The sequence below is a fragment of the Siphateles boraxobius genome, unplaced genomic scaffold (genome assembly GCF_051911475.1).
Source record: "Siphateles boraxobius isolate OS27281-9 unplaced genomic scaffold, OSU_SipBor_1 41, whole genome shotgun sequence".
NCBI classification, from domain to species: Eukaryota; Metazoa; Chordata; class Actinopteri; order Cypriniformes; family Leuciscidae; genus Siphateles; species Siphateles boraxobius.
The window spans coordinates 4,723,573-4,741,759 of NW_027509042.1; the positions used below are offsets into that span (position 1 = coordinate 4,723,573).

The 18,187-nt window shown below is 41.6% G+C and overlaps 1 protein-coding gene and 1 pseudogene across 3 annotated transcripts in view; one reads left to right on the forward strand and one right to left on the reverse strand.

Annotated features, from left to right (window-relative positions):
• Positions 1-3,413: 3,413 nt before the first annotated feature.
• Positions 3,414-6,397, reverse strand: LOC143707139 (uncharacterized; annotated as a pseudogene).
• Positions 6,398-9,071: 2,674 nt separating this feature from the next.
• The window catches only part of raly (RALY heterogeneous nuclear ribonucleoprotein), a 92,119-nt gene continuing 83,003 nt past the window's right edge, over positions 9,072-18,187 (forward strand). For 2 of the 3 annotated variants that reach the window (XM_077197896.1, XM_077197898.1), the window contains exon 1: positions 9,072-9,197. The gene's annotated coding sequence lies outside the window, so the exon portion shown is untranslated. The remainder of the gene's footprint in view (positions 9,198-18,187) is intronic. The other variant, XM_077197897.1, reaches the window with a different exon arrangement.

Sequence of the window (18,187 nt, forward strand, 5' to 3'; positions counted from 1 at the left end):
CATGACTTAAACGCTGGCAGACACAGCTGCAGTTGTTGGCAGTTATATTGATCATGAAATCAGAATTTTCTTGTCTTGAATTATTCATTCATTCATTCATTCATATTCATTCACTCATTTATGTCACTTGTTTAAGTCATCCAAAAAAAAAAGTCCGCTTAGTCCGCTTAGTTCCCCGGTAAATGCGGGGAAATAGAAGATAGAAGATTTCAGAATTAGAGACTCGCATCCAAACTTTAATCGAGTGTGTAACGGTCAGTGTCACCAGCTGAAGTGCCCTGGAGAGCCAGCAGAGGGCACTCCACATCAGACTATTGTCATTCCCTCTTAAACTACATCTCCCATAACTCACTACCCGGACTCTTCATCCATTATCACATTCACCTGTGTCTCATTATCTTGTTTAGCTCACCCCATATAAGCCTGGTTTTTATCATTCATTATCTGCGTAGTCTTGTTTAGTGTTACACTGCAATTCCGAGCATTCTCCTCAGTTTCATTTCGCTTGGTTTTGGATTTCTTAACTATTCTGTGGATTACTTTTGCCCGTATTCCCTGCCTTGTAGTGTTTGTTATTATCTGGACTGATTACCCGGTGTTTATGACCTTTGCCTGTCTTCGACTACGATTGTGGATGACCTTTTCAATAAAACTGCATTTGGATCCTCAACCTAGTGTCTCAGAGCAGTTTATGAGGGTAATATTAATACAGGTAATATAATTTTTTTTAAACGTCTTTAATTATTTCATACACAATAACATATAATCAAAAACCTACACTCTTAAAAATAAAGGTTCCAAAAATTTGTTTTCTCAGTGATGAACCCTTTTTGTTTCCCCAAAGATCATTTCAGTAAACCGATCTTTAAAGTTAAATTTTTTGCTAGTTTAAAGAACAATTTAAAATCTAAAGAACCTTTCCATGGATGTTAAAGGTCCTTCATGGAACTATCAATGAAAATAATGAACCTTTACTTTTTAGAGTATATAGATGTAATAAGCATACATTTTCATTCAGAGACATCAGAACTTCAGGTAGCAGAACAAAAATATCCAAGACATGTGCTTATAATTATTATTGGGGTGAATTTATCCAAACTCCTTTTCTCTGGCAGACAGAGAGTCTACCCTGCACGTGGAGAGTATCATGATTGGGGAAATTTGGTGTTACATTTGCCCTTTTACAATAGTCCTTGCTTTCAATTTACCCTTGCCATTTCTACATCTATGATGTGTGAACCAAGAAAGCTTGTGTTCCCATGTGCACCGCGGCATATCGACAGACCAAATCTGAGCAAACAAACATCAAAAGTGTGATTCAATTCCACAGGTTTAAATTTTTTTTAACATTCCTCTAAAAGCTTTTAGTTATGCAATGAACAGATAGCTTATATAATCAGTGCACTGTTTGATGCCATAAGACTGTTAAATTTCACCCTTGGACCTTAAACTCCTGTCAAAATGTTCAGGTATGTGAAATATAAAAAAACACACTACATAGGGTAGACCGGTGTGAGCTAACGTGCATTATATTTTAAGGTTATAACCTCTGACTTCACGCGTCATTGAGATAGATCCTTGGGCAGCACTGACCTGAGGAATATATCAATACATTATTGAGTAGCTCATTAACCTAAAGTTCAACCCACAGCCACTGACTGTTCAATGATAAACATCATAAGAATCCAAACTACTTTGTGTATTTTCACAGTGTTTGGCATATTGTGTATATAAGGGGATGAGTGTTTTAGGTCCATAAAAGGACATCAGTTTAGGAGCAAAGCAAATAGTCCTAACATGGAATAAAAACCACAATTTTGTTTTTGTCGCATAGTTGAAATACTGTTCTATAGGTAAAAACAGATTGCACATTAGTGTTTATTCAATATCTCATAAATTAATTGATTAATTCCAATGAATTAGGCTATTCCAAATTAATTAAGATAAAGCACTGCAGAGATTTTCAGGAATGGAAATTCCGCCACAGATTTATTTGTTTGCCCCCTTAGGTAAAGGTCAAAGAGATACAAATAACGGGCATTATTGTGTTATTGTTTAAAATGATTGATCATGTTATGCTACAGTGCTAAAAAAAATAAATCAAAGTTGTAAAAAAATTCACGTGAACTATCGCTTTAATCCCTTTAACCATTTTGTAAAATGTCCATTGTATTATTTTTCCCTATTTGTTCTAGCTTGTTTTCAGAGCTCAACAGAAACGGCAGAGCAATCCTGGACATCTGGCAGTTTCTCAGTCGTCTTCACCTCCATCTCACTATCCGCCTTGTGTTTGATGATGTGTTAACACATGATCTCCGGTGCTATGGCATCATCTGACCTTTCCTTTTTGTACATGCCCAGGATTGTCCTCATTTAAAAGGTCCCTCAGTGTTGACTTTAGGTGTTCAATGCAGCGTCAAAGAATTATTGAGACTCCTGATTCGTCAATATGTTTACAGGCAGCGAGGGGCTGTATTACTTAACTGCCAGCCATCGCTCTGCATAATTACCTCTGGATGACGAGTTAAATAAAACAACCAAATTAGCATTGGATATTTCCGTCTGATTTTTTTAAGCAAGAACAACGTAAGAGGAAGTATCGCTGTCAGGGATTTGACAGTCCAGACCTCTTTTAGACTGTAATATTCAGTAGAATGAGTAATACACCCAGTGTGAACCATTTATTTCACTGGAAAAATGTCACACACCTTCACCCAAACACTGTATATTTATGATTCTGGCCTTCAGGCTGAGTTACAGGCTATCTTGGGGTACCACCAGCTCAGGTTTTTGTGTTACCTAAGTTGTTGCTTTTGAAATACTGCCACGGCATCAGAATTGCCTTGGTGACTAATGACTGACTGGAAAGAAAGAAGTTGCAAACATGTTAGACGAAATTCAAAGTCTTCGTTTTTGTCTTTGTTCTATAATGGTTTCTCTCAGCCCTCTTACAGACATGCATAACATCTAGGCTCTTTTTGATACTGTTGTGGTGTTTTCTCAGAGGACCTATGTGGCATTTACCTTCTGTTTCTCAGTGCGTTTTAAATAAGCAAATCAGAGTGTGACAAATCCACACAGATATCCAGTCTTTTGTCTCCACTTCTTCTGTGGTTTTTCCCCGTTAACAGGATTCAACAAATCTTGAGAGCACTATGGAGAGAGTTAAACTCTCAAAGGATGGTGAGAAGCTGTGAATTTGGAGGAGTTTCAACTGGAGCAGATGTGCAAGGACTAATGTGTGTTATTGATGCTTGGAATTCTCTCTCTGCTGCTCTTCTGTTTTTGGTAGTTTGTTTCCTAAATCCTCATTCAGTTGTTTTCTCACTTACTGCCTTTCCATTTTCCTTTTCTACTATGTCACATTTACATTTATATTTTTTCATATACTGTAGCAGACGCTTTTATCCAAAGTGACTTACAAATGAGAACAATAGAAGCAGTTAAACTAACAATATGACAACAATATGCAAGTGCTATGACCCTTCCCAGTTTAATCTAACGCAGTATGTGTACTTTTTGTTTTCTTTTCTATAAAGATAATATATAGAATAGAAGATCAAATGTTGCCGAAAAAGATGCATCTTCAGCCGTTTCTTGAAAATGGCCATGGACTCAGCCACTTTGGTTGAGTTGGGCAGATCATTCCACCAGCATGGAACAGACCAGGAAAAGGTCAGAGAAAGAGATTTTGTGCCTCTTTGAGATGGCACCACAAGACGGCATTCACTTGCAGAGCGCAAGTTTTTGGATGGCACGTAAGTCTGAAGTAATGAGTTTAGGCAAAAAGGAGCAGAGCCAGTGGTTGTTCTGTAGGCAAAATCAGTGACTTGAATTTAATGCGGGGTGCAACTGGCAACCAGTGCAATTTTGTGAGGAGAGGAGTGACGTGTGCTCCCTTCGGCTCGTTAAAGACCACTCTAGCTGCAGCATTTTGGATCAGTTGCAGAGGTTTGATAGTGCAAGTTGGAAGACCTGCTAGTAGAGCATAACAATAGTCCAGTCTGGATAGAAAATGTGCTTGGACAAGGAGTTGTGTAGCATGCTCTGATAAGGGGGGCCTGATCCTCCTAATGTTATATAAGGCAAATCTGCAGGACCGGGCAGTTCTAGCAATGTGGTCTGTAAAGTTCAATTGATCATCAATCACAACTCCAAAGTTCCTGGCTTACCTTGATGGAGTTATGGATGACGAACCTAGCTGAATGGAGAAGTTGTGGTGTAGTGTTGGGTTGGCCGAGACCATAAGCAACTCTGTCTTCGCAAGGTTTAGTTGAAGGTGGTGGCCCTTCATCCAGCCAGAAATGTCTGTCAGGCAGGATGAGATGTGTGCACCTACCGTCGGATCATCAGGCTGGAATGAGAGATAGTTGTGTGTCATCAGCGTAGCACTGATAGGAAAAGCCATGTTTTTGAATCACAGATACTAGTAATGTCATGTAGATGGAGAAGAGAAGTGTTCCAAACACTGAGCCCTGAGGCACCCTAGTAGCTAGATGTTGGGTCTTAGACACCTCACCCCTCCACGACACCCTGAACAACCTACCTGAGAGGTAAGACTTGAACCATTGTAGTGCGGTTCCCGAGATGCCCTTCGTCTTTAAAATTGACTGGAGGATCTGGTGGTTAACTGTGTCAAAGGCAGCAGACAGATCCAGCGGGATGAGAGCTGAGGATTTGGAAGCTGCTCTTGCCAGTCTCAGAGCTTCAATTACCGTGAGCAGGGCAGTTTCAGTTGAGTGTCCGCTTTTGAAACCAGACTGGTTTTTGTCCAGGAGGTTGTTCTGTGTAAGAAAGGAAGTAACCTGGTTGAAAACAACTCATTCAAGTGTTTTTGCAACGAATGGAAGGGATACCAGTCTGTAAATTTCCAGATGTGCTGGATTTTGAGTGGGTTTATTAAGCAGTGGGGTCACCCGAGCCTGCTTAAATGTTGTGGGATAAGTACCAGTGTGAAGAGAGGTGTTTATGATGTGTGTGAGTGTGGGTACAACTGAGGAAGAAATAGCTTTCAAGTAGATTAGTGGGAATAGGATCAAGCGGACTGGTAGTAGGGCGAAGGAGTTGGAAAGGAGGAGTTTGGAGAATTCTGCCTCTGAAAGCAGAGAGAAGGAGGGTAGAATGTATGTTAGCTGGTAAGATGTGTCAGTTTGTGGTTTGGTAAATTTCGCTGCGGATGGTGCTTGTTTTATTTATGAAGAATGTGGCGAAATCGTCTGCTGTTAGGGTTGATGGAGGAGGAGAAGAGAGGAGAAGGTTTTGAAAAGCATGTGAGAGTCAGAAGAATTGTTAATTTTGTTGTGATAGTAAGTCATTTTAGCAGTAGAGATATTAGCAGAGGAGGGATTGATAAAGATCAAGGTCAGTAGGATCTTTCGATTTGCACCACTTCCTCTCTGCACCCCTGAGTTTAGAACGATGTTCACGAAGAACTGACGGGCTGGCCTGGAGGAAAGGGGGCAGAAGTTGTCCAAGCAGAATGTTAAAGTGGAGAAAAGAGTATCAGTTGCACTGTTAGTATCTAATGTTGAGAGCTGATCAGGTGGAGGAAGTGTGGATGAGGCCAAAGAGGATAGGCCAGAGGGTAAGAGTGAGCGTAGGCTTTGCCAAAAGGTGACCTTTTGACCAAAAATAAACTTTGTGTTGTGTTCTGAGGCAGGTTGAGGTTGAGCGTGAGGAGAAAGTGATCTAAGGTGTGCAGCGGAGTGGCAAACGTATGGTCAGTGGAGCAGTAGCGGGTGTAAATGAGGTCTAAATGGTTACCTGATTTGTGAGTAGCCGCAGTAGATGCTCGTTTGAGGTCAAATGAGGCAAGCAGAGTGTGGAAATCAGCAGCCTGAGGTTTTTCTAGGTGAATGTTGAAGTCTCCAAGAACTACGAGAGGAGTACCATTCTCAGGGAAGGATGAGAGTAGCACATCAAGCTCCTTCAAGAAACTTCCAAGTTGACCTGGTGGACTATTGACAACTACAAAATGGATTTTAATATAATGTTGGTAATTGAATGCGATTCAAATGAGCTATTGTCACACAGAGGTAGCAAAGGATAAAATTTCCAATCGTTTGAGATGAGAAGACCAGTACCTCCACCCCTTCCGGTCAAACGAGGGGTGTGTAAGAAAGTGAAGTTAGTGGAAAGGGCAGCAGGTGTGGCAGTGTCCTATGGTTTGATCCAGGTCTCAGTCAGGGCCAATAGGCTGAGACCTGAATTGCTGACGCTTTGGATAAAAGCGTCAGCTAAATGAATAAATGTAAATGAATGACTAGAAATAGATGTAATGAAATCACCTTTGTTTACAGCAGACTGGAGACCAGAGACCGATGGGAAAAGAGAATAAAGTACTAGAAGACCTCGGTATGCAGGTTGCTATGATTGTGATGCCTCCTACGTGTGACATTTGATTTACGTGTGTTTGTAATAATAGGGATTTGAAAACAGTGTAAGATATGTCACAAATAGAAAGATGAGAAGAAAAGTTGTGTAGAAGAGAACAACAAGAAAATAACACTCAAATGCCTCGTCGGTGTCCTTGCTCGGTTGAGTCTAGCGAAGCTGTTTACCTCGTGACTAAACGCGAACAAACAAGACTTCACCAACAAGATTTCAGCTTGTGAGCACAGTAAACAAACACTGTTTCATGGTAACTACAACTGCACTTTAAATCAAATGAGAAAAAGATACAAAACACTTACAGTTACTGTCACCCCTGTTGCGTGACTGCTTCTTTCTAATAAGTGTTACAAAACTCACTGTATAAATAGCGCAAGCTGGCTTAGCGGTACCCCTTTAACGGTCCACCTGGAAACAAAGCCGGCGTGACGCCAAACCCCCTCATGGAAGAAGAAACCGGTCGTGTTTACAACTGTGACAATGAGGGCTTATCAGGATCAACTGATAAATGTTATCATGCCTCACTAGTGAAACTGTTTACCACGTAAACTAAACGCGAACAAACTAGAATTCATCAATGAGATTTCAGCTCGTGAGCACAGTAAACAAACACTGTTTCCAAGTAACTACAATTGCACATCATCACAAATCAAATTAGAAAAAGATAGAAAACTGTCACCCCTTTGCAGTTCCCATTTTTTCCTCCCATACTCACTCAGAGTGTCACCTATGCCTCTTACCTCCCATGTTATCATTAATAGTGGCATATCTATGTTTGCTTGTCCTGATACATTTTTACTTCCCTCTGAGGAATTGAATTAAAATCTTGAGCTTTCCGTTTAATTTTATCTTGTAGCTTTGGGCTCTAGGCTAAGCTGTTGCTTGCACATAGTATGATGTCTCCATCACAACATAAACAAAAAATAGATGTGAAATGGGCGCATAAGCCCCACGGAGATATAGTAAATGTGTGTGTGTGTGTGTGTGTGTGTGTGTGTGTGTGTGTGTGTGTGTGTGTGTGTGTGTGTGTGTGTGTGTGTGTGTGTGTGTGTGTGTGTGTGTGTGTGTGTGTGTGTGTGTGTGTGTGTGTGTGTGTGTACTGTGTGTACTGTGTGTACTGTGTGTAGTGTGTGTAGTGTGTGTACTGTGTGTAGTGTGTGTACTGTGTGTGTACTGTGTGTGTGTACTGTGTGTGAACTTTTGATTGTTGTTTTTTCCTAAGAAAGTATACAATAGATATGAATACAGTTTTTAATCTCTCAAGATATTTGATGTACACATAAATAGTCCAACAAGTTTTGTAATCTGACATTGCTACAAACTGAAATATTTTACCTAGTGCCCCTTAGTCTTGGCCTCAGACGTCATGGCCAATGACTGTTGGGTCAACGTCTGATGCATATGACACACAAAATTGGAAAGACTTCAGGAGTTTCGACGTCGTCGTCATCTGATTGGTGGAATTTTACAGGATTTCCAGGAGATATGCGTGTCGCGTTCTTTAACGGTCCGCCTGGAAACAAAACCGGCGTTACGCCAAACCCCCTCATGGAAGAAGAAACCCGTCGTGTTAACAACTGTGACAATGAGTGCTAATCAGGATCAATTAAATGGATTTTCAAAAGTATGTGAAGTATGTAAAGTTCATTGCATAGACTCTTTAATATACATCCAAGAGTTTTACACACCGGTCTGTTATTGTAGGGACATTGACGTTACATTTTCACGCCCCTAAACATGATGCGAAACAAAATGAACTGTGATTTGTTGCTTTACATGTCAGTCAGACGGCCTCTGGGGGGTCCTTGGCCAATGAAAGCTGTTATGGAGTCCAGACCTTCTACCATCAGTCTGAAGGTCTGGCTACGCGAAGTGTCCCTCTCAAAGTTACATAAAAGACAATAGACCTTCTCAGTTTTTGAAATAACATAGCTGCCATACTATGAATGTTTTTTCTGCAGTATTCAGTATGAATGCTGGGTACAGCAGATATAGTAATATCAGTATGCTATAATAAAGTTATGGTTATTTCACATTGTATTTATAAAAACCCAGCAAACAGAATATTGCAGCAATGTTGTGATAACATGCTGAAATGGTTGACATTTTTTGTCTGAAGGTTGTCACAATGATGTTTTTTACGACAGTTCTGAACTATAAATTAAAATTATAAATGTTAACAAATTATAAGGGATTATAAATTATAAATGGTAACAAAAATAATATATAACACTAATAACAGTAATTTATTGATGCCTGTGTATATATATAATTTTCTTATATCAACAACGATTAGAAAAGCTCTACAGGTATATACAGGACATAAGATCACAATGCATGTTCTTTTTTCAAATATGTGCCTATTGAGAGGCTGTGGATCCTTTAAACTGTCTGTCTTATATTTGTACTATTTTTTGCCTGTCTCCAAAAGGGGTTGTATAAAATGTCTTTTATGTTGCCATAAAAAATTTTTACACTTTTTTAGAAGGCTAGTGTGACTGGACTCTTCATCTCATGTGATTAAAATCTCCTTTAAATGCTGTTTATCAAAACACTGTACATTACTTGCGTGTTGAACTTTTAAATTAGCAAATGCTGAGTTTAATTACAAAATTACTGAGTGCACCTTTAAGTAGATACATGATGTGTCTCCCCCTGTGCAGTCGCGATGGTTTGCTCCACACTAGCGCTGTTTATACTGTTGAGCCGCTGCTTTCCCCGGTCACTGCGCCGCTGACACTGACAGCTCCTCCTCACTCTAGCTCTTGTTGCTCTTTCAACATTTTTGCTCTCTGACATTTTCACCGGTGAGTACTTTCTTTTAATTTTCTCTTTTCTTCATCTTTACCTCTTTTCTACGTCCTCTTTTGATTTGAGAAGTGCTTGAATTTTGTTCTTCTTCTGAATTCAACTGACAGACGGTTTTTAATGTTTTACCTTCTTGGAGAGGGGGAACGTCAGGTTTTGGTTAACTTTGGTAGTTCGTTTTTGAGTGTTTGCGTTTCTTTATTTTCTACAATATCCTGTAGGCTATAGGAGCAAGTGCTGGACACGATTTTGTTTTGCTTTTAATTTTTGTTTTTCTTTCGTTCTTTGTATTTATCAGTTGGACATTTGCATGCTGTTCCTGACGAATTACTTCAGTGAGAACATTTTTCTTATTTTTTATTTCCAAAGTTTTGAGAGAACAGTTATGTTTCAGATATGTGCAGCGAGTTTTTTTTTCCAGTTTTTTTTTAAATCAAATTTCTTTCTTTTTTTCTTTTTTTTTTTGAGGACTGATGTGATGTCAATGTGTTTTGGAGCGCGTCAATGCAGCGCAGCGCGCGACTTCTCCACTGCAGATCTCTGCGAACATTTAAACACGTCTGGACTGTTGAATAACACTCTAGATCTGCTATTATTCTTCAACACTTATACATGTAATGTACTGAGAGACTGGGAATATGGACATGCTGCGCACATACGTTGACTTGATTTAGTTTGATGATGAGGTCTGTTTCCATGGACATTCCACGAAATGTGTACTTTTTCCTTTTTAAAAAGCTTATAGAAGTAAATGTCTTTTTCAAGATCGGTCAGACAAAGAATATTTTTAGTGTTAATGCTGCATTGTCATCTCAAGCCAAATGTATGCTGTTATATACTTTAGTTACAGAATGCTTTTCATAAAAGTGGCATATTTTAAGTTTGTATGCTGATATTTCTACAAATATTATTCAATGTATATAGCCAATAAAAGATTATGGGAAAATAAATAAATGATCTGGATTTTGTTGATGTGTTGGAAAATGCATACTGTAATAACACATAGTAAAAGGTGGTGTAAGACATTGTTTACACATATTAGCACTAGGGACAGCAAAAGCACCCTATTTGTGGAATGACCCTTCAAGCATGTTGTGAAATTGCTTCTGTGATTTACTGGCTGTGTCTCAAAACGTAGTGAGCAGTCTCAGCAGCACAGCTGACTGGAAACATGCTATATGGTCCCAAAATTGCAGTCTATGGGTCACTGTTTTACCTTGTAAAAGATTATTGCAAGTCAGCTGTGGCCTTATAATTGCATCTAATTACAAGTTCAACAGTTTGATCTGTAGACGATGTAATAAAGGTTTGTGATGTGCAATGTCCCTGAACTAAAATAATCAAAAAAATGCATTCAGAACTTGTTTAAGGCATGTTTGTTGGTCATGTTCGACCTAAATGAGCATTACTGAACACTTGTAAAAATGTGATAGTCGTGGTAAAGAACAAAAAAAGTTGAAGATAGAGATGTATTTCTGCCCACGGTGCCACTTCAGCTGCCACAAGACTTTATTTAGAGGTCATGACAAACAAGAGTCAAATGTTTTCTCCTGTCTCTTTTCCAATCTCATGCTTCTTGTCTCTGTAGACATAAATGCACCCATTCACTTCTCTTGAAAGTCCTTCATGTCTCCATAAGGTCTTCAGTGCATGCACTTTCACTTTAAAAAAAAGTCTGTTATTGCATTTGTCCAGGTATACTTCTTTGCCATACGTTTTAGTATTAAAAAAGCACACAGTTTGACCTTCAAAACAAAGTGAAGCACTTTAAGGACTTAATTTGTTCATACATTTCTACAGTAATGCTTTGTATTGCTCATGCCCTCCCATTGATGCACTTGTATTTTTTTCATAAAAGAGTTTGAAGGACGCTATTATCTTTATGTTGTCATGGCATTAAAGGAATTTTCCCGGTTAGGCACAACTTAACGTCTTTGTCATTAAGTTGTTAATAACAGAATATTCCTTTCAAGGCAGAGAAATTACCGTGTATAGTGTTTTGGGGGTGATTTTGGTTGTTTTGGTTGATCAATTACTGTCTTTCTCTGCCTGTACTGCCGTTAGCTTATCTAGGGCATTAGTTGCCTACCTCAAGGACATCCAACTCAAGTTGACCACTTACAGCTACTGAATGAAATAACAGAATACAGTGCCAGCACTAAAAGTGAGGCTTTCATAAAATAATGGCTCCATGCATTAAAATGAAATAAAAATCTACACATTAATTATGCAAGTAAGATGGCTGACGTGTGAACGCTGGCGCAACTTGCTGCCGCTGCTCGCCAGTACCAATTTTATCCTATAAACTCTCTAGACTATCAAGACTCACTTTATGGTTTTATGATCTAATCGGACAGTGTAATTGCCTTCATATGGAATATTTCTACGATCTGCTTGCACTAACGTTTGTCTGAGTCTTCACTGTTAGCTCGCCTGCTCTTTTAGGGTTTGAGCCTCATCCACAATGTGGGCCGGTAGGACATATATCTTGTTTGTCTGTGTCTGGCTCTTTCTATTGCCTGTTCACCTGCTAGTGATGGGTTTGCTTCAGTAATCGGCCATTGACCTGCTCCGGCTGCGTTGTCGCCTGCCTGGACCTGCGCCAGAGGCTTTCCACCTTCATCCGGACATCGCCTTCCTGCCCCAGTGGAGATACATCCACCAAGGTTCCCACCAATTTCAGCCACAACAGCTCAACAGCAATAAAGTCCATTTGGTCCAGCTCTCGTCGCCCTCCACGCTCTACCAACCGGGCTGTCGACCACAGCGTGCTAGCCCGCCTAGGGTGGTTGGCTAGAACCACTACCAGCTGTGACAACACCTCACTCAACTTCACTCTGCTCAACATCCGCTCACTGACAGGCAAGGGACATCTTATCCAGGACATCATCTCCGATCGTAAGCTAGACTTTCTTTGTTTAACTGAGACATGGCAACAGCCAAACTACTTTTCTCAGCTCAATGAATCCACTCTTAGTGGGTTTGTTTACATCTGTCAACCCCGTGGCTCCGGCCGGGGAGGAGGTCTCGCGATAATTTATCGCGAGAAGTGTAAACTCTCGCCGGTGTTTTTGCCTGTTTCCAGCTCATTTGAATCTGCTGTCTGCAAGTTGTCTGGTCCCACAATCATCATTGCTACTGTCTACCGCCCCCCTAAACCGAATAGTGAATTTTTAAATGACTTTGCTGCTTTTCTCGCCCACTTATCCTCTCTCTCACCAAACATAATACTGCTGGGTAATTTCAATATCCACATGGACAACATTAATCTGCCTCTCACCAAAGACTTCACCTCATGCTTAGAGAGTTTTGAATACATACTCTGGACTTAATCTGTTGCTTTGGTGTCACCCCTTCTGACCTTACAGCTGTTGAACTCTCCATAACTGACCACTTTCTTCTCTCATTTATAGTGAAACTCACTCTCTCTATCTCTAAAATACCACGTTTTTATTTCATTTTGCAATATAAAGAATATCCACCCTGTTACTCTCACTTCAAGTATCCTCTCCCTGCCTCCTTGATATTTACAATCTATCCACCCCTGATGATCTGGTCTCTCATTACAATACTGAACTCCATAATATTCTTAATTCCCTTGCTCTGTTAAAAACCAGATCTGTTTCATTTTCCATCTCCGCCCCTTGGTTCACTCCTGATCTTCGTCTTATGAAAGCCATAAGCCATCCACACACTCATTCTCTTCCTTTCAGCTCCCTGGAATTTTTGAAATCACAGAACTCACCCGGAAATCCAAGCCCTCCACTTGTCAACTTGACCCTTTCCCCACACAACTTGTTAAAGCCTGCCTTCCCCCTCATTTCTGCTATCATCTACTCCTCCTTCACCACTGGAACTGTCCCTACATCCCTCAAAACTGCTGCCATTACCTCAACTCTGAAAAAATCCGGTGCCGATCCGTCCAACTTCAATAACTCCAGTCCTATATCCAATTTACCCTTCATCTGAAAAATCCTTGAAAAAACAGTTGCCTCTCAACTTCATTCTCACTTAACCCACAATAACCTATATGAACAGTTCCAATCTGGTTTCTGCACTGAAACAGCACTTATTAAAATCACCAACGACCTCCTTATAGCAGCTTATTCTGGACTCCTTACCATCCTCCTCGACCTGAGTGCAGCCTTTGATACCATTTGTCACACCAGCCTTCTCAACAGGTTATCTTCCATGAGTGCACCCATACTCCGTTAGACTGGTTCACATCTTATCTCTCTGACCGCGCTCAGTTCATTCAATTCAAGTTTTTTAAATCCACTCTCTCCTCCATCACTTCAGGTGTGCCCCAGGGCTCTGTCCTGCCTTTTTTATCATTAACCTCCTTCCCCTTGGCATTATCTTCTGCAAATTTAACATTCACTTCCACTGTTATGCTGATGACACCCAGCTCTAGCTCTCGACCAAACCCTCGTCCACTCTCCCGTCGACCTCCCTTACTAATTGCATCTCTCAAATAAAAACCTGTTTCACCCAAAATTTCCTTAAATTCAACAGTAATAAAACCGAGGTTCTCCTCATTGGCACTAAATCTACTTTATCCAAAACCGACAGTTTTTCTCTCACTATAGATCTCCTCCGTTTCACCCTCTCCCCAGGTTAAGAGTTTGGCTGTCATCCTTGACAGCATATTATCTTTTCAACCCCACATCAATAACATTACCCGGTCTGCTTACTTCCACCTACGAAACATCAATCGCCTCCGCCCCTCCTTTACCCCCCACACTGCTGCCATCCTTGTCCCAACTGGACTACTGCAACTCTCTCCTTTTCGGCCTCTCACACAAATCTCTCCATAAACTTCAACTGGTCCAGAATTCAGCTTCCCACATCATAACTAGAACCCCCTCCATCCACCACATCCGTCCTCCATCCGTCCTCCGACAGCTTCACTGGCTCCCAGTCCAGTTCCGTATCCAATTCAAAGTCCTCCTGTTTACATTCAAGGCCATCCACAACCTTGCTCCCCCATACCTGTCTGATCTTCTTCAGGGTTCCACTCCCTCCCTCCCAGATCCTCTTCCTCTAGACACCTGTCTGTCCCCTCCGCCCATCTCAACACCATGGGGTGCAGAGCATTCAGCCGGTCTGCTCCCCGTCTCTGGAATTAATTTCCACCCCATCTCAGAAATATTGATTCATTCCCCCATTTCAAATCGCAACTCAAAACACATCTGTTTAAAACTGCCTATTCTACTGTCAATTGAATGTTGTATTATTCATTATCTATTGTTACTTTTAAATATTTTATGTATCCCTGTACGGTGTCCTTGAGTGCCGAGAAAGGCACCTTTAAATAAAATGCATTATTATTATTATTAAGACTAAATTCACAGAGTTTATATGTTTGAAATGTATGTAGTAAAATATGTTTGTGTATACAAGAAAAAGAATACTATTTATATTTTTATTCAAAGCAGCTTATTTATTCAGAAGTGTTCACACTTGTCTAAAGGTGGTTGTTAAGTATTGCTTTTAATTATTTCTCGACTTCTAAGAATGTACTCTATATTGTCGTGTCCAATGTTCAAGATATAAATATAACCCTGCTTTAAGTAGTTAGCAGTATCACTGATTGGACATTGACATGGCAGTTGCATATATTTGCATTAGCTTGCAGCTTTGTTGTGAAAAGTTCAGATATTATTAGTCATTACTTTTTTTCTTCCATCAAAAGCCAGTAGCAAAAATTACTTTAAGCTAGCTAAATGTCAGGAATATTAAAATCTCATGGGTATTTTTATGTTTTCAGGCTTCTTCACGTTCTGTACTCATACTTTTGGAATATCAAAAATTTAAATAGGTTATCAGACTAATTAATTAGTTTGGTCATATCAAGCACATCATAAATTAGAAATTTAGATTACATGTCTACATTAAAGTTTTATGAGTAAATTGGCAATTGTGCTTTTAACATACTCTAGGTCTCTGTGATGTGTAATGAATTCAGTCAGCCAGTCAGACTGAACTGACTGCACAACCCACCCCCATGCCCCCACACACACACACCATAGTGCTCCTGTAGTTCTCTTACGAGAGTATCTCTCGTACTGCGTAATATCTTACGCTATGGGGGAAAACCTCTTTTCCATGAATTTTGAATTATCCTTAATTTTGAATTATCCTTAATTTTAACTTATCCTTAATTTTGAATTAATGTAAAACGCTGTGCGGCAGCATGCAGACATAGGCAAGACGGCTCGCGCCTATTGGCTGCCCTGCGGCAACAGCAGCCGCCCATCGAGAGAGGCCCTGCGTGACGTGATACCCAATGGGGGCTCTTCGCGCCCATATCGTTACGTCCCGCCAGAATAGGCGTGACCTTGGCCTATAAATATGCTCGACAGGCTGATACAAACTGATTTTCATCTCTTCAGCGAAGCACTACTGCATTGCTGGATCCGGAGTGAGAAGCCGCGCCGTTGACAGAAAGCCTTCTGCGGGACGAGTCTTCGAAGCAGAAGCCGCTGGCCTTCACCTCACCGCCTTCAGCCGCCATTCCTGCTACGCTTTCCGGCGTCTATATCCTTTCACTGCTAAGAGTGTGTGTTCGCCGCTGCGACTCACACTCTCACTGTATATCTCTCTCTCTCCTAAAAGAGCTGCGTCTTTTTAAAGATGCAAAGATCCTGCGGCTCGTGCCGAGCCACACTCAGCGACTGGGACCGTCTTCTGCGCTTCCTGCCTGGGTGAGGATAACGCGGCTCTCGCGCTCGCTGACGGCGAATGCCCTCATTACGAGCTGATGCCCATGGTGACTCTGAGGACTCGCCTGGCATCCTTCTCAGAGCCTGCTCTTCCGCCGGCTGTAGTACCGCGCCGTAAAAGCGAGCCTTCTCCAGCCCGTGAAAGCTCGCCAGTTCGCCCGCCAGCTTCACCAGCTGCACTCGAGTCGCTCGGTGACAGACAACGGCCGCCGCGCGCCGCCGCTTCCGGCTTTAATGACGACGAGATTAGCTGCATCTGTAGAGAAGGCTAGCTGCTCTATCCTGGCGTCGGACAGTGAGGATTGGGCGAGCTCTGTGGACCTCCCCCCCTCTGCCCGCAAGTCGTCAGGGAAACGGGCAAGCATCAAAACCGCGGCGCAGCTAGCTTTCTTTACGTTATAAGAAAGCTACCCCGCCCCCCGTGGACATGCGTCATCGGCGAAATGAGGACCAATCTCCATTTCTCAAACATTTCTCAGCTCCTCGTAGTCTGAGCGGCTGAAAATGTCAATATTGCGGCAATGAGCCTGTTGTATAACACGCACGCCTGCAATCGAGCACCGAAACACACAAAACTGTGATGACGCTCTCAACCTGTGGGCACGCGTCACCGGCAAATTGAGGAAAGAGTGTGTTTTTGTCCCGCCGAGGCCGGACCAATCTCCATTTCTCAAACATTTCTCAGCTCCTCGTAGTCTGAGCGGCTGAAAATGTCAATATTGCAGCAATGAGCCTGTTGTATAACACGCACGCCTGCAAACAAACGCCAACACACACACAAAACTGTGATGACGCTCTCTTATCTGCACGAGAGACCCGTGTTCGATCCCAGCTCTCGCAGCAGATAAATTTTTTTTTAAAAAGTCTCGCCGCCAGACTTCCACCGAACTTTCGCTCGTTCAGTTCCAGAAAATGCGACTGTTCCCGTGTATTTTGCAGCAAAACAAGTCGGTACCATGGCCCGCTTGCCTGCACACAAATGCCGTTTCCACGGCGACCCAGAAAAATCATATAAGCAGTGTATTTTCTGGTATTCCGGCCACAGCCGATGGTGTTATGAGTAATAAAAATAATAAAATAAATAAATAATAAAAATGCCCACAGCCCAGTGTTCATTTCTAAACACAAACACAGCCCGCCACAGTGCAGGGCTCGCACAAATCAGAATCAGAATCAGAATCAGAAAGAGCTTTATTGCCAAGTGTGCTTGCACACACAAGGAATTTGTTTTGGTACTGAGGCTTCCAGTGGACATATACAAATACAACATGAAACATAATACTACAAATTATAAGAATAAAAAATAAAATATAAATATATGAGAATAAAACTATCACAGTTGGGTTTAGTCAGAATAGACATTTTCAGATTTACAGATTATGAACCTATTTACAGTGTTTTGAATATTATAAATAAATAAATCTACATATAAGTATCACCTGAGTTGTGGGATATTGCACTAAACAGTGGGAGTATTGCACTTACAGGCATATGCCTTGAATGAGGCATGACTCATGTCAATTGTGCATTAAATGTAGTGAATGTGCCCACAACCCAGTGCCCACAAACACTACACACTGCATGTACCACGGTTTCTGTAAAACGAAACCAACACACATACAGTCAGCTAAGACCCACGGTGTTTAAGTCTCGCCGCGGCCAGACTCCACCGAAACTTCTCGCTGTTCAGTTCCAAACAATGTGATTGTTCCAGTGTATTTTGCAGTAAACAAGCCGGTACCACAGCCCGCTTGCCTGCACACAAACCCCATTTTTACGGCGACCCAGATAAATCCCAAAAAAGAGTGTATTTTCTGGTATTCCGGCCACGGCCGATGGTGTTGTAATGCCCACGTCTCAGTGCCCATTCCCACACACAGACACAGCCCGCCACAGTTCTGGGCTAGCACAAATAAAATCAACTCATGTCGATTGTGAAAAAAAATAAAATAAAATAAATGTAGTGAATGTGCCCACGATAGGTTTCCCTCGGTTTCTGTAAAAACGAAACCGACACACATTCAGTCAGCACAAGCTGACGGTGTTTTCAGTGCAGTGTGTGTGCCCGCTGTCCCGCGCCCACATTCCCTCACAGACACGCTCAACCCCATGGGATTTGTCCCGCTCGCTCTCTCTCCACAATCTGTCATAGAGAATTCAAGCGCGTCCAGGCTGCCCGCCGTGATCGGCGCGCCTCCCGCCTCGCACACTGTAAACACAGTGTTTATGTCTCAGCACACCGAAGCTCTGCGGCCGCCGCTATG